The sequence below is a fragment of the Rissa tridactyla genome, chromosome Z (genome assembly GCF_028500815.1).
Source record: "Rissa tridactyla isolate bRisTri1 chromosome Z, bRisTri1.patW.cur.20221130, whole genome shotgun sequence".
NCBI classification, from domain to species: domain Eukaryota; kingdom Metazoa; phylum Chordata; class Aves; order Charadriiformes; family Laridae; genus Rissa; species Rissa tridactyla.
In genome coordinates, this window is record NC_071497.1 from 14,962,967 (window position 1) to 14,979,723 (window position 16,757).

General features: G+C 42.1%; 1 protein-coding gene across 1 annotated transcript in view; it reads right to left on the bottom strand.

The window, feature by feature from the left end:
- LINGO2 (leucine rich repeat and Ig domain containing 2) overlaps nt 1-12,983 on the bottom strand; it is a 175,794-nt gene extending 162,811 nt beyond the window's left edge. The window contains exon 1 of the mRNA XM_054186196.1: nt 12,958-12,983. The gene's annotated coding sequence lies outside the window, so the exon portion shown is untranslated. The remainder of the gene's footprint in view (nt 1-12,957) is intronic.
- Nucleotides 12,984-16,757: the final 3,774 nt, after the last annotated feature.

Genomic DNA, 16,757 nt, shown 5'->3' on the forward strand with positions numbered 1-16,757 from the left:
GAAAAAGGGAAACATCGCACCCATTTTTAAAAAGGGTGAAAAGGAGGACCCCGGGAACTACCAACCTGTCAGCCTCACCTCTGTGCCTGGGAAGAACATGGAACACATCATCCTAGAAGGTATGCTAAGGCACATGGACGACAGGGAGGTGATTCGAGACAGCCAGCATGGCTTCACCAGCAGCAAGTTCTGCCTGACCAGGCTGGTGGTTTCTACAATAAAACACTGACTGTGTCAGTGAACAAGGGAAAAGCAATGGATATCATCTATCCGGACTTCTGCAAGGCCTTTGACATGGTCCCCCACAACATCCTTCTCTCTAAGTTGGAGAGATACGGATTTGATGGGCAGACTGTTTGGTGGATAAGGAACTGGCTGGTCGCATCCAGAGGGTAGTGGTCAATGACTCAACATCCAGATGGAGAGGGGTGACAAGTGGTGTCCCTCAGGGATCCGTACTGGGATTGGTGCTGTTCAACATCATCAGTGATATAGACAGTGGGATCAAGTGCACCCTCAGCAAGTTTGCCGATGACACCAAGCTGAGTGGTGCAGTTGACACGCCAGAGGGAGGGGATGTCATCCAGAGGGACCTGGATGAGCTAGAGAGGTGGGCCCGAGCAAACCTTATGAAGTTCAACAAGGCCAAGTTCAAGGTCCTGTACTTGGGTCAGGACAATTCTTATTATCAATACAGGCTGGGGGATGATGTGATAGAGAGCAGCCCTGTGCAAAAGGACTTGGGGGTACTGGTGGATGAAAAGCTGGACATGAGCCAACAATGTGCACTTGCAGCCCAGAAGGCCAATTGCATCCTCGGCAGCATCAAAAGAACTGTGTCCAGCAGATCCAGAGAGGTGATTCTCCCCCTCTACTCTGCTCTCGTGAGACCCCACGTCGAGTACTGTATCCAGCTCTGGAACCCTCAGCACAAGAAGGACATGGACCTGTTGGAATGGGTCCAGATGAGGGCCACGAAGATGATCAAAGGGCTGGAGCACCTCTCCTCTGAAGACAGGCTGAGAGAGTTGGGGTTGTTCAGCCTGGAGAAGAGAAGGCTCCAGGGAGACCTTATAGCCACCTTCCAGTACCTGAAGGGGGCCTACAAGGGGCCCTATAGGGGGAGGGGCTGTTTGCAAGGGCATGTAGCAATAGGATGAAGGGCAATGGCTTTAAACTAGAACAGGGTAGGTTTAGGTTAGACATTAGGAAGACGTTCTTTACACTGAGGGTGGTGAGACACTTGGAACAGGTTGCCCAGAAAGGTGGTGGAGGCCCCATCCCTGGAGACATTCAAGGCCAGGCCTGATGAGGCTCTGAGCAACCTGATCTAGTTGAAGATGTCCCTGCTTACTGCAGGGGTGTTGGACTAGATGACCTTTAAATGTCCCTTCCAACCCAACACATTCTATGATTCTGATTCACCTACCTGGACTTGTGCAGCGCATTTGACAATGTCCCACAAGACATACTTGTCTCTAAATTGTCGATACATAGATTTGATAGGTGGACTACTTGGTGAATGAGGAATTGGCTGGATAGCAGCACTCAGAGTTGCAGTCATCGGCTTGATGTCCAAGGGGCAAAAAGTGACAAGTGGCTTTCCTCAGCGGTTGATACTGGGACCAGTGTTGTTTGACATCTTTCTTGGCAACATGGACAGTGGGATTGAGGGCACCCTCAGCAAGTTTGATGATGACACCAAACTATGGGGTGCAGTCAACATGCTGGAGGGAAGGGATGCCATCCAGAGGGACCTGGACAGGCTTGTGGTGGGTTTGTGTGAACTTCCTGAAATTCAACTGGGCCAAGTGCAAGGTCCTGCAGGTGGGTCAGGGAAATCACAGCAGAAATACAGGCTGGGCGGAGGATGGAATCAGAGCAGCCAGACCAAGCAGAGCAGGACTTGAGGGGCTGGTTGATGAGAAGCTCAACATGAGCTGGCAATGACTGCTTGCAGCACAGAAAGCCAACCATATCCTGGGCTGCATCAAAAGAACCATGGCCAGCAGGTTGAGGAACATGATTCTCCCTTTCTAGTGCACTCTGGTGAGACTCCACCTGGAGCACTGCATCCAGCTCTGGGCCCCCCAAGTTAAGAAGGACATGGACCTGTTGGAGTGAGTCCAGAGGAGGGCCACAAAGATGATCAGAGGGCTGGAGAACCTCTCCTACGAGGACAGGCTGAGAGAGTTGGGTTGTTCAGCCTGGAGAAGAAAAGGCAACAGAGACCTTATAGCAGCCTCCCAGTACCTAAAAGGGTCTTATAGGAAAGAAAGTGAGGGACTCTTTATCAGGGAGTGTAGTGATAGGACAAGGGGTAACAGTTCTTAAGTGAAAGAGGGGAGATTTAGATTAACTATTACGAAGAAATTCTTTACTTTGAGGGTGGCAAGACTTCGGAACAGGTTGCCCAGAGAAGCTGTGGATGCCCCGTCCCTGGAAGTGTTCAAGGCCAGGCTGGATGGGGCTTTGAGCAACCTGGTCTAGTGGGAGGTGTCCCTGCCGGTGGCAGGGGGCTTGGAAGTAGGTGATCTTTAACGTCCCTTCCAACTCTAACCATTCTATGATTCTATGATTCAGGTGGCATTTTTCAACATGATTTTAATGAAGCCAGGGAAATTTACCATTTTATCTAGCACTCTCTTTCTGTATAGTTTTAAGGTTCCTTGAGAAAATTTCCTACCATTTATAAATACCTATTAGCAACTCAAGTGAATACTTTTATTACAATCTCTAAATTTGTTTTTTTCAGGCTTTCAACTACAGTGCATAACGTCTTTCACAAAAAATATGATTAATTTAGGTGACCTGAATTTACTTAATAAAGATATTTTTCTCATCTTTGTTCTCTGTCACTGAAATCTTCAGGGCAGTGCACAGATATCATGGGGAATACCAGATGGCATCCAGGTCATGGACAGGTCTTCCAGAAGATATGCTGATCTGAGCTTTCTTCAGGAGTCTGAATGTGTTATTTCAGTCCCTGTTGAAGTATAAAGAGTGACTGAGCACTACTCCTAAGCATCTCCAAAATATGGATGTTTCGTACCTTTCCCACTGACAGGAATGTCTCCTTCTCAAGTGTTGCATATGTTTTTTTAATGGGCAGCAGTAAAATGTGTGCACAGAGGTGAGTGCTCGTGCATATATATGTATGCAAGATAAAAACAAAATATTCTAACCAAATTCAGAAATATCCTAAGTAAAATGTCAGTAGATTTCTTGTCTAACTTTGCAAAGTATTTCGCTACTGGGTTAACACACACTATGACTTCTCAGCAAATCAAATTTGTTAGACTGCAACAACTGAGCTAAAACCAGTGGGTCAAACAAGAAATTGCTATTCAATCTCCATCAGTCATTAGAATTTTTTCTAAAAGTTACACAAAAAGAAGCTATTTCTAAAAAATGGACAAGATTGCTCTTAGTCCAGTTTTAAAGTGGGAGTTCAGTGCGTGTGATGGTGGCCTGATGCACCACCATAAAAAACAAAGTTTCCAAGTGTACAAAATTTAGTGTATCTTCCATGACTTCAAATGTGAGAGCAACCATGTACAGAATTTTAGGAATGTACCTGACTAAATGATCAGGAATCACGGTTCTGATCTCTTATCATACGCCAGGTCAGATGAATACAGGAAATGTGAAAGGTTAGTGGAATGTACTTTGAAAATCCACTGAATATCTTTCATTGAGATATTAATGGATCTTCTTCATCCAGTCCAGTGAATGCGAATCAGTCAGTGTTTGACATTTTGTTCTCCATGATCTGATGCAGAACTGAATTTTAGTTAGACAGAGGAAGGAACACACTAATACGTTTCAGAGTAAATCTATTACCAAACTCAAAATACATGCAGAAGGGTGCTTTTTCTTTGGTCGTGACTTCCATAGTGACATCTCTGATGGGGCAGCAGGGAAGTTTTCCCTAGAAATGCAATATCATAGACACATAAAGGAGTCTAAACAATAAGTAAAGCTTTTATTAATATCTTCCAGAAAGATAATGGAAAAGTTTTATTCAGTTGTTGTAAAATTCTCAGAATAAGTCAGGGTGTGTATGGCCAAATTTAAATACTCCAGATATTTCTCTAAATTTGCATAATAATTTTGCATTTTACAATGCAAAGAGAGCAATCAGCTAAGATTTCAGATTTGGATGCATCAGAATTTGTTTGACCAAATTGAACAACTTTGATCTTTAATGCAACTGAGAAAGACAGAAGGTAATAGGATCAAGAGGTAAACCGGCTGGATAAAGGTCAAGATCTCTAGAATTTACTAATAACATAGGCAGGGGGCATTCCTGAATCAGAATAGGGGAAACTGGGCTGAAAGGAAGGCAGAATATATGGATTTGGTTATTAAGATGAGAATTTATACCTTATCTTGAGTAACCACTTCTCTGAAGAAAAAGAAGATTCCTTAAAACTAGGACAATTTGTAGTAGAAAAAGCAGCAAGGAACAGTACCTAAGCCATTGAGGTCTACTTGTCTCTAAATACCAATGATGGAAGAACAGGCAAAAGTCCTGAAAAGTGCTAACCCAAATCCACACAACTGCACTGACAAAGGGAGATCACCTGTTAGTTCACAATACCACAGAACAGGATGCCTCCTTCAGAATGTGCCAAAGCCTCCTTTCACCCTACCTGAGTCTGAAAGTGGAGAGGAGGATGAAACATAGGCCAGTGCTTTAAAAACAGTGTATGCTCACCTCCAGAAAGAGACAAAGAATCTGGAGAAAACTATGTACAAGGCAATCACTGGGCGAAAGGTGCCAACAGCATTTAAGGAGGAGAAGACAAACATCTGGCAATTGGTAGCTTTGCATGTTCTCCTATAAATAACTTATCTCTGAAGACAGAGTAGAAAAAAAAAAAAGTGAAAAAAAAGTCTTTTTTGATAAGCTCCCCTGTTGTGCTGGTATTGACTGGGATAGAGTTAATTTTCTTTAGGGTAGCTACTATGGGGCTATGTTTTGGATTTGTACTGCAAACAGTGTTGATAATACAGGGATGTATTAGTTATTGCTGAGCAGTGCTTACACAGAGACAAGGCCTTCCCTGCCACTCACACCGCCCCATCAGCAAACAGGCTAGGGGTGCACAGGAAGTTGGGAGGAGACATAGCCAGGACAGCTGACCCCAGCTGACCAAAGGGACATTCCATACCATATGACTTCATGCTCAGCAATATAAAGTTGGGGGAAGAAGAAGAAAGGTTGGACCATCAGAGTTACAGTGTTCATCTTCCCAAGTAACTATTATGGGTTGATGGACCCCTGCTCTCCTGGAGATGGCCTGCCCATAGGAAGTAGTGAATGAATGCCTTGCTTTGCTTTGCTTTGCTTGCTTTGAAAATGCATGGCTTTTGCTTTATGTATTGAACTGTCTTTATCTCAACCTACAAGTTTTCTCACTTTTACCCTTCCAATTCTCCCCCCAACTCACCGTGAGGGAGTGAGAGAGCGTCTGTGTGGTGCTTAGTTGCCAGCTGGGGTTAAACCATGACACCTGTCAATCCTGTTTCATAGGCCAGATCCACCATGAAAATCATCAGATAGCAAGTACATAGCAACACAAAATTTAGCAGGAAAAAAAGAGAAGGTGAGGTCTGCAGAGAAATCTCAAGTGGTGGGGAAGGAATATTGAGCAACAAAGACAAACAATGTGACAAGAATTCAACAAGCTTGTGGCCAGCAGGTTGAGGTAGGTGGTTCTGCCCCTCTGCTCTGCTCTCGTGAGACCCCACCTGGAGTACTGCGTCCAGCTCTGGAGTCCTCAACACAAGAAGGACATGGACCTGTTGGAATGGGTCCAGCAGAGGCCCCTGAAGATGATCAGAGGGCTGGAGCACCTCTCCTATGAGGACAGGCTGATGAGTTGAGGTTGTCCAGCCTGGATAAAAGAAGGCTCTGAGGAGACCTTATAGACGCGTTCCAGTACCTGAAGGGGGCCTATAGGAAGGGTGGGGAGGGACCCTTTATCAGGGAGTGTAATGATAGGACATAGGGTAACAGTTTCAAACTGAAAGAAGGTAGATTTAAATTGGATATCAGGAAGAAATTCTTTACTGTAAGGGTAGTGAGGCACTGGCACAGGTTGCCCAGGGAAGTTGTGGATGCCACATCCCTGGAAGTGTTCAAGGCCAGGCTGGATGGGGCTTTGAGCAGCCTGGTCTAGTGGGAGGTGTCCCTGCCCATGGCAGGGGGCTTGGAACTAGATGATCTTTAAGGTCCCTTCCAACCCAAAGCATTCTATGATTCTATGATTAAGATATATATAAAATAAATTTAATTAAGATTCAACACAAAGTGGAGGAGTGAGAACAAAAAATCAGCAAAGTATCTATGATGTCATTTATGCGCATAGTGTCTGGGGTTTCTAAGAAAACAACTGGCCAATCACGGGACATGAATTTTGTGCTGAAATCCCAGATGCTGAAAATAAGTTGATACAATGACTACTCAACATGGTATAATTTTCCAGAAAAGGAAAACCTCAACACTGATAATGTTCACTGCTTGCCAGTAATTTTTGTCTCAGTATCCATGCCAGAGCTTTTTATCAGTGAACGCTCATAAACGAAATTTAGATTACTGTGAACAGTAAAATCAAATCAGTGAGTTGATTATTTAGAAATTATTTTGCTTGTCATCTTCTGAAGAGTTCTTGTAGCAGACCCATTTCTGTTCACTGTGTGTTTTTTCCTTACTTTTTGGGGAAAAAGATGATTGATTTTCAAGGATCATCTCCTCTTAGCTCAGGGATGGTCTGTTGCCACATGCAGAAGTCAAATAAATGTAGCAGGAGGCCTTGATAGATGAACTCCTGACTAAAAGCAAACATATAAAGGAAGCATACAGGAGGTGGAAGCAGGGACATTGTCAGAGGGTTAGGATTAGGACAGCCAAAGCCCACCTGGAGTTGAATCTGTCAAGGTATGTAAAGGGCAACAAGAAGGCCTTCTATAAGTAGATCAGCAATAAATGGAAGACAAGGGAAAGTGTGAGCCTACCTCCAAATGGGGGAGGGGTGCACATGACAAAGGACACAGAAAAGCCTGACTTGGTGCCTTCTTTGCCTCATTCTTCATTGACAAGAAGAGCCTTCAGGAATTCCAAACTTCTGGGACCAGAGGGAATGTCTGGAGCAATGAAGAGTTCCCCTTGTTGTAGGGTGATCATGTTTGGGAACACCTAAAAAGCCTAGCCATATACATGTCCAAGGGGCCTGATAGGATGCTCCTGGGAGAGGTTCCTGAGCAGTAGGAGAATGTGTCATCCCTAGCTACAAGACGAGTCAGAAGGAGTATGTAGGGAACTACAGGCAGACGAAACAAATAATCCTGGAAATCCTTTCCAAAACGAAAAAGATAAGAAGTTGATTGGGAGCAGTCACCATAGATTTAGAATGATAGAATCATAGCATGTTTTGGGTTGGAAAGGACCTTAAAGATCACCTAGTTCCAAAACCACTGCGATGGGGCCCAGGATGTGGTTGGCCTGTGCTGCAAGAGCACATTGCTGGCTCATGTTGAGCTTCTCATCAACCAACACCCCCAAGTCCTTCTTCTCAGGGCTGCTCTCAATTCGTCCTCCGCCCAGCCTGAATTTGTGCTTGGGATTGCCCTGACCCATGTGCAAGACCTTGCACTTGGCCTTGTTGAACTTCATGAGGACTCACACCATGCAAGTGTACCACTTTCACAGCCCCGATGCTCGCAGAAAGCATTTTATTTTTACTAACACTTCTTTTGTTCACTTCAGTAACTCAAGCACTTCACAGTCAGTGACCCACTGCAGTACTGTGCAAAAATACACAGTCAAACTGAGATGCTTCTGGCTCAGTAAGTCATTTACTGTACCAAGAAATCTGAGTGCAGCACTTGGAGTTGCAGAGGTGGTGGCCAGGTACAATCAGCACAGAACGACATCCTGCCCCTGCAGGAAATCCCACAAAAGTATGTGGGCTCATCCTCTGCTGCTGGCAACTAACTTTCAAAGCCACCTTCAGATTTCCAAAGAAAGCTTCAAGTTTTCTATCACCTTACATTAGAGCACAGAGAGTGCACCAGGTTCTCAAGTTTTTAATCATATAAGCTTTGTGAATTTATTAGCAAGACACCAGACAGCATGAGAAAAGGAATTAGAGCATTCGCAATCCTTTTGCTATTTCTGTCACAAATGATCGTTACCTGCCAAGAGACTCAAAAGGGCTCAGCATTATCAGGTTACAGTAGCTCCTGTACTCTTAAATCAAAGGTTGAAGGCTTAAATCAAAATCATAGTGATAGGTGCTGTAAAAATGTTGGGGGGAAAAAAGTTGTGAAGGGGAATCTGTGCTTAGCAACACGATAGCATTCTACAATGAGACGATGAGCTTGGTGGATGAAGTGAGAGCAGTGGATGCTGTTTACCCCAACTTTAGTAAGGTTTTAATCACTGTTTTCTATAATATCCTCACGTACACACTGATGAAGAATGGGTTAGATAAGTGCATACTGAGTGGACTGAAAATTGTCTCAACTGCTGACCTCGAAGGGTTGTGATCAATGGCCCAAAGTGCAGGAGGAGACCATTCACTAGTGGTTCACCTCAGGGATGGATACTTGGGTCAACACTGTTTCAACCATTTGTGAAAACCTGGACAATGGAAAGAGTGCACCATCAGTAATTTGAAGATGATACAAAAGGGGAAGGAACAGTTAATACATCAGATGGATGGCCTGCCATTTAGAGGGGCCTCAGTAGGCTGGAGTAATGGGTCAACAGGAACTTCATGAAGTTCAACAAAGGGAAATGCAAACCCCTGAACCTGGAGAGGAATGACAGACACTTCCAGAGCCAATATATCGTGGAGGCTGACTGTCTGGAAAGCATCTCTGCGGAGAAGAACCTGGAGTTCCTGGGACACAAGCTGATCATAAGCCAGCACAGTGCCCTTGCAGCAAAGAAGAAAATGCAAGGAGGTTGCATTAGGAGGGGTATTGCCTGCAGATTGAGGGAGCTGATCCTTCCCCTCTGCTCAGACCTGGTGAGACATACCTGGAGTGCTGGGCCCAGGCATGACCTCTCTGGTACAGGAGACACGTGTACTTACTAGAGGAACTCCAGCACAGGGCCACAGATGATGGACTGGAGCATCACAGCATGGACTGTGCCAAGAAGGCACAGTGTGGTGAGTAGGACTAGAGAAGTAATCAATCCCCCGTACTCAGCACTGGTGAGGCCCCACCTCAAGTACTGGGTCCAGTTTTGGGCCCCTCACAAGAAAGACACTGAAGTGCTGGAGTGGGTCCAAAGAAGGGCAATGAAGCTGGTGAGGGGTCTGGAGAACAAGTCTTAGGAGAAGCAGCTGAGGGAGCTGGGGTTGTACAATCTGGAGAAAAGAAGGCTGAGGAGAGACCTTATCACTCTCTACACCTACCTGAAAGGGGGCTGTAGAGAGGTCGGGGTCTGTCTCTTCTCCCAAGTAACATGTGATAGGACAAGAGGAAACAGCCTCAAGTTGCACCAGGGGAGGTTTACATTAGATATTAGGAAAAAGTTTTACACTGAAAGGGTTATTAAACATTGGAACAGGCTGCCCAGGGAAGTGGTGGAATCGTCATCCCTGGAGGTACTAAAAAGATGGGTAGACATAGTGCTTAGTGATATGATTTAGGGATGGTTTTTGTCAGAGTTAGGTCGATGGTTGGACTAGATGATCTGAAAGATCCCTTCCAACCTAGACAATTCTATGATTCCGTGATATTCAGAACCTGACTGTACATGGTCCTAAGCAATCTACTTTAGCTCATCCTGCTTTTAGCAGGGGCATTGAGCTAGACTATCTCCAGAGATGCCTGCCATCCTCAAACATTCTGTGATTTTGTGAAATCCTATAAAATGTTGAAAGAATGAAAAAAATTCATCAACAGCTTTTGCTTACTTCATAGTACCTTAAGACATACCAGTGTAATCTGGTTTACAACAGCATATTGTTTTACAGCATTAGAAGAAAGCTTATTTTGTCTCTACTCTGCTAAGCCAGTGTTTTTGGTGCAATAATATTAGCTGTGACTTTTGAAGTCACAGGCATTCAGCAAAACTGGCATTTAAATAAAGAATCTTCACAAGAACTTGCCACTACACCTAACCCCTCCCGAACTCTATTTAAGTAGACAGGTTTAATATTTAACATCAATTTCATTCTCTACTTATTCTTTTTTACCATTACTGCAGTCCAATTTTTGAAAGTGAACTGAGGTAATAACACTGGAGAAGTAGTAAGGCTAAAATCTGGAGAATACTTTTAAGAGCACAGTCCCACAAAACAAATACCTAACAGTGTGCTACTTAACAGAAACTAGTAAAGCCAAACAAACAAAGCACTCACAACAAGCCTACACCTTCTGTTGGGTTTCCACCATTGTGAAAACAGAATCCATAAATGAAGGGGTTATGTTTTGCAATGTTTTTGTTCAGGTGTGTGCGACTGAAGCAGAACCCAATTTCCACATATCGAGAGACTCTATGATATTACTGGTGACAGCAGCCTGCCCTGTCTCTGCTCCTTGCGAGTTTAGGCTCTGTGATGGCCTGAAATCCTGCTCAGGTTTGAGAATTACACTGCTAATTGCAGCATTAGCATTTTGACAGTCTTGTTTTGCAACATTATCACTATGCCTAGGTCTCAAAGAAGAAAGAAATGAGGCATGTGGGGAACTGCTCTTTGACTGGTTCTGTATAATCTGTGGGGTGATACTCATTGCCCCCTCTGTTATTTATCATATTTTTTTCAGTAGTCTTAACGGAAAAAGAGGACAGCAGAAGAGGAGCTTCTTGCTGTACCACACCATATAAACTGACCCAACGGTTTAACATTTAAATCACGAGCACAGGCAAAGGATGGGAAAAAGCTATCGGAGAGAAAACTATACTGATGCAATGAATGCAATATCAGTTCTGATGACTTGTTTTAAATGTTGGTACTGGATTTTCAGTCCTTTCAGTGGGTTTTTGACAGAGGTGATTCCAGAGGTAGCAACAAAACAAAGAAGAAAGCAAGAGAGAAGGTGCTGGAACAGAGAGTGGGAACTTTCAGAAAATAAAGTAGTGTGATGGTGCCATCTGAATCTCTCCTTATAGGTTTAGGAGACTTTTTGAAGTTGTGATGAAGGGTGAAAAAAAATTCGATGTTGAACTGATACATATTTAGGAATGGTTATACTATATATGTGCTCACAGATCAGTTTCTAACACCAAATGCAAAGGCTACAGACTACAAATATCAACTGCTTTAGGACCATCATTTGCATTTACAGTGCTGGTTATTGGTTTGGAAGACTGATACCAGCTAACTGTTGCATGGCAGAATATGCATCCCTGACAGTAACATGGTTATTCCTTTCCCACGACCTGTTTGACTTCTGTCCTCTCTGACCTGCCAATAAAACATGTTAATCAAATCCAAAACCAAAAGGATCGAATCCATGTAGGATTGTCACCTACTAAGAACTGGCTCGAAACCATTGAAATCACATATCTAGCAGTTATCAGAAGTTAATCTGAAGGTAAGAGTAGCATGCCAACTAGTTGGAATTAATTGGAATCATACAATCATCGAATGTGTTGGGTTGGAAGGGACCTTTAAAGGTCATCTAGTCCAACGCCCCTGCAGTGAGCAGGGACATCTTCAACTAGATCAGATTGCTCAGATTGTTAGGTAACAACACTGGGGACAGGAACTTTTCTTTTCCAGCTAGCACTGCTGCAAGAAAAGTGTTACGACTGTGTGACTTAGCTGTTTTTACTGCTGATTTGTTCACTGCCTGTTGGTGGAATGGAATCTGATGTTTTTACAGTGTCTGATGTGGGGTTTATCAGAGCAGCTGTCAATTGCTCTGAGCAGCAGCAGCAACTCCAGTGGGTCATGAATGAAACGTATTACACATATGTGTGCAAATATTTTGCTTCGTGTAACAGCTGTGACACATCCCAGTCCCGCTGGAGCTACTGCATGAACAGAAATTCTGAACATGGACATTTGTTATTTCTGATGATGATGGGTCTACCAGAAGACGCTTGGAAACATACATATAAAAAACATGGGAGACCTTTGCCAAAAGATCAAGCATGGGCTGGGGAGGGCAGGGATTCTTCAAAAGTCTTTCCAGGCTTTGATAAATGTAAATATGCGAGCAAGCATACCTGCAGGACAGCAGGGCAATATAACAAACACCAAAGAATTCACTGATTAGTTCTCCAGATGCATGCATGTGTGCTCTCTAACCTCTGTAGCCTCTCACTCACAGTGCACAAGAAACCACAAACATGAATGAAGAGCACCAGCAACCATAAAATCAAACACTAAAAATGGAGGGGATATTTTTGGATTAAAAAAATCCTGCATTTTTGTTTGCTATCTATCTAATTCATGATTCTCTAAAATTCCTTTTCTTCTTTTTTTTTTTCCCCTTTTTCTTTTCCTCTCCATAGTCTTGGATCTAGAGCCTCATTTTATATAAAATGAAAAGCTGAAGTTCTATAATAATGAGTTGCAGGAACTCGAGCTTTGATACACATTCTGTCAAAACTAAGGTTCAATAAAGGAAGACTTAATAAAATCACGCAGAGATTGCACTACATTTTTCTTCTTCAGATTTCATGATTTAAGAGTGGAAGGCACAAAACAGAACAAAACTTATCACTCAATGAATCAGTTAAGCCTGTTCTATCCATTTTCATTTAAGAACGGTGAGATATATGACCTGTGATCAACTTGCCACGGTCAATCAAAAGAACACAATACACATCCCAGCTCTTCCATGTAGAAAAAAAGCCCTAATATTTGTAAACATAAGAATAACACCATTTCATTTTTAACTTTCTTGCAACATAGCTGCAAACAGTAATATAAGACATACTCAGATCAAGTTGTTTTACTAGGGAAAGTATAAATAACATACCTTAAGACTTAGTGGTCCAAGTCCTGGAGACAATCACTGCACCTTTGGAAATAAAATTCACCTGTTAAAACTTTTGCAACTAATTTAGTTTAGGATAAAAATTCTTATTATCTGAAATCTTTTATTCATCACAGTTTGCAAGCTTCCTTAGTACCAAGCAGCATGCTCCTTTCTGACTTCCTTCAAGCTATCTTCAAGAGGTGAGTGTCCTTAGTACCAAGCAGCATGCTCCTTTCTGACTTCCTTCAAGCTATCTTCAAGAGGTGAGTGTAATTTCTTCAGTCCCTCAGTCCTCTTTTGAGGTTTCCGAGGAGAAGGTCCACTGTAATATACAGTCCTGCATACTCCAACCTCCAAACCCGGATTTCAGCTCATTTTGTATTACAAAGCCTAGCAAGAAATCTTTCTAAAGCAACTATTTTATGAAGCGAGCTTCAACAATATTTTGTACTCCCTCTGCAGCACTGGTTACTGCAGCAGCAGTTAACCAACAAACTGTTAAAAAATAAATACCAATCTTACAGATGACAGAAAATAACATACCTAGCACCAACCTCTTACTCAGCTTTTTTGGAATGAAGGGGAATATAACGACCGGACTTCTCCTTGTTTACCAATGGTGGTGTCAGCACATTGGACAAAGCATTATAGGCAGAGCACTGGGCACAGTTTATTTTGCACAGGAACACCATGATAACTCTTTTCTCATTCTAATTTCTGTTATTTGCACGTACTATGTGAATGACATCAGACTTTCTCATACTCTTTTTTGGAAGAATCTCTAGAGCAGATCCTTTGCTCCTCTACATTTGGAATTATTTCAGAAAAGTGATAGCAATTTATAGTGTTTGAGGATCTTGCACCTTGAGTTCAAGACATCAGAGTCCTCTTGACAAACAGACAATTCTGGTATTCTGAGAGACTAAGAAGATGCTTACTCCTTTGGTAACCTGTCCTTGCTATCCCTTGTTCACATTTACATATACATTTATAAATACATACATATATTTATACATATATACACAGACCTATATATGTATGTCATGGACATATATTTTTTTAAATACTGCCTGAAAATTTTTGTTTATTCCCCACCCCTTTGAAAATATCTTAATTCATGATACTTTGGACTCTCTACATCCAATTTTCTGGATGTATGAAATTACCTGCCACCCTTGAAATATGAGAGCACTATAGTCCAAACACTGTACTGCTATTCTACTACAGAGCTTGCCTTATTAAAATATAAATAGTACAACCATCTTATTCACCTTAATTTTACAGGTTTAACTGCTTTATAGCAAAATACACAGCTTACAGGGATCATCCAAGATATTTCTTTTACGTTCATGTCATTAAATGATCTTTGTAGGAACCATCACAGTGGTGTACAAATCAAAGCAATCTTGTCTCAATAGCTGTTGCTTTATTGGCTAGCACAAAAAATGTGTATTTCCCCACCTTCAACAACATGACTTGCAACTCCCTTGTGAGGGCACAAAAGGCAATCTGAAAAGCATGCACACTGTATCTCGCCAGATATAGGAGGTTTGCAGATTTGCACCGTGTGTGACTCAAGATTAATCTTCTGTAAAATTCCAGATCCTACAATATGTCATTCACAAATCTGAAATCTTCAATTTATTAGATAACCCGGATACTCACAAAGCTAATCTCAAAGAGAACATGTTCCCTAGGTAGCTAACTCAAAAATAAATCATATATTTTTGTCTTAATAAAATGCTTACTAGAGATAAGTTCTGTTTTCGTGTAGCAAAATTACATTTTCTCCTTAAGTGTATACTTGTGTGTGCGGATCAACGCAACAACATTTATTTCATTTTAAAGACACTGCAACTTCTGACAAACATTTTCAGGGTCATTATCCTGCACATAAGAAGGTAAGTTTAGACAAATATTTTTGCAGAAAAATCTTTCAAAATTCTAGAAGTGATACTTAGAAAAAAAAAAAACCAAACAAAAAACCAAACCAAAAAACCCCCCATAACTAAAATCTGCTGATTTGCATTAATCAGCTTGAAAGTATACCTGAAACAAATGCATTAATGTCAGGGAAGTATACGTTCCTTCTAAGTGGAATGATTTGGGAAAACATGCTGAGAGTTGTGACAAAAGTAAGAAAAATGCCCTCCTGGAAGTAAGGACAGCTATGAAAGTTAGAAAGTATTTGTAGAATATAATTTTTTAGCTGTAATTCATACTTAATAGTATACATATGTTTCTAACTGTTACCTCCTAAACAGAGAACTCAGTGAGTTGTCAAACTCCTTCCAGTACTGCTGTACATGTTTCAGATTTCTTATTTTCAGTCTGTATTCCCAAACAAATCTTTTATCAACTCTTTTGCTGATGTTTTTTCAAAACACACCACAACTCTTAATTCATGATATTATCTACAAAATGCTTTCCAAGCATTCTGAACTAACACTGTAATAGGTGGTTTAGATGATGTAGCACCTAATGCTAAATAAATGCTAGTTTTGTTTGTATCCAGCTGAAGTCAACGGAGATAAAGATTATGAGGGACCTCAGAACTCCTCATCCTTAAACTCCTGCCACCTTGTTTTTGATAATAACGGATTTCTGTTTGACACAACCACATTGAATTCAGGGCTATCATCTCCAATAATCACTGATGTGAAAGTAGCTGACACCCTTCAGTGATGACTACGTTACATTTCACTGCCACATCGCTTATTAAAATTTGCATATATTCTGAAATATTTATTTGAATTTAAAAAAACCAACAAACTTTCATGCACTTGAAAGAACAATCTCATAATAGACCAACATACTTCATGAACCTAGTCAATTTATTTCATCCCAAGAATTAATTAATTCACGCTTTGGCACAGGTTATTCAAATGCAAAAATATAAATCCTGATTTGCAAAACCAATAGACAGACACAAGTATCCAGAAATCAGGTGGTGCGATTAATTTACCCCAAGGTGCAATGTTCATAGATTGTCACTGGATTTTCCTCTGCCTGCTAATAATGACCAAACACCTCCTTGAAACAAAATTATGCCAATGATGGCATAACGAGACAGATTAGTGTCAGTGTCAGAACAAAAGGCACAAAATCAGCTTTGCTGACTAATAATGCATCCAAACTATGGCTGTTCAGTCAGTTAAAGGATTTCCACACCTCATCTGTCTGAAAAGAAGACAGTAGATGAAAGCTTGGCTTGAAGTCCTGGGTTTTGAAAGTTTCTACCCAAATGATTCAATGTCTTCAAATAAATAAGATATGAGGGGGAATTAATAAAGCTTGTTATTTGGCCCCTGGTAGAAAGTTCTGTCAAGTTCTCCCAGGTTACAGTTCTAGTGTCCCCATGCTTCGAAGAAGACTTCATATCTGCTGAAAGAGCAGCCTTTTTGCCACAAAACAACTATTTTGCTGACGCTCTGAAAATCCAGCAAATGTGGTCAAGTTACAAGAGTTGTGTGTACACCCAGAAGAGTGAAGGGGAAATTCAGATTGTAGCTGCTCAGCGTTGGTAATTTGGGACCAAGGAATGGTCTGGCATGGAAAGCAAGAAGGTCCAACAGCAGAAGGGTTTGCACTGGCTGGATGCAGGAATGCCGGAGCCAGAAGGACTCTTGGTAAGGGAGGGAAGTTTCCCTCGGTGATGAGACAAGAAACGCTGCAGTGTTCCATGTGGCAATCCATCGGTTGTGGGAGGCGAGTGCTCCGGGGGATGAGGAGGCAGAGCCAAGCCAGGGGATGGACCCCAATCCAGCCGAGGTGCCCCGTGCTGACGCTCATGGGGTTGG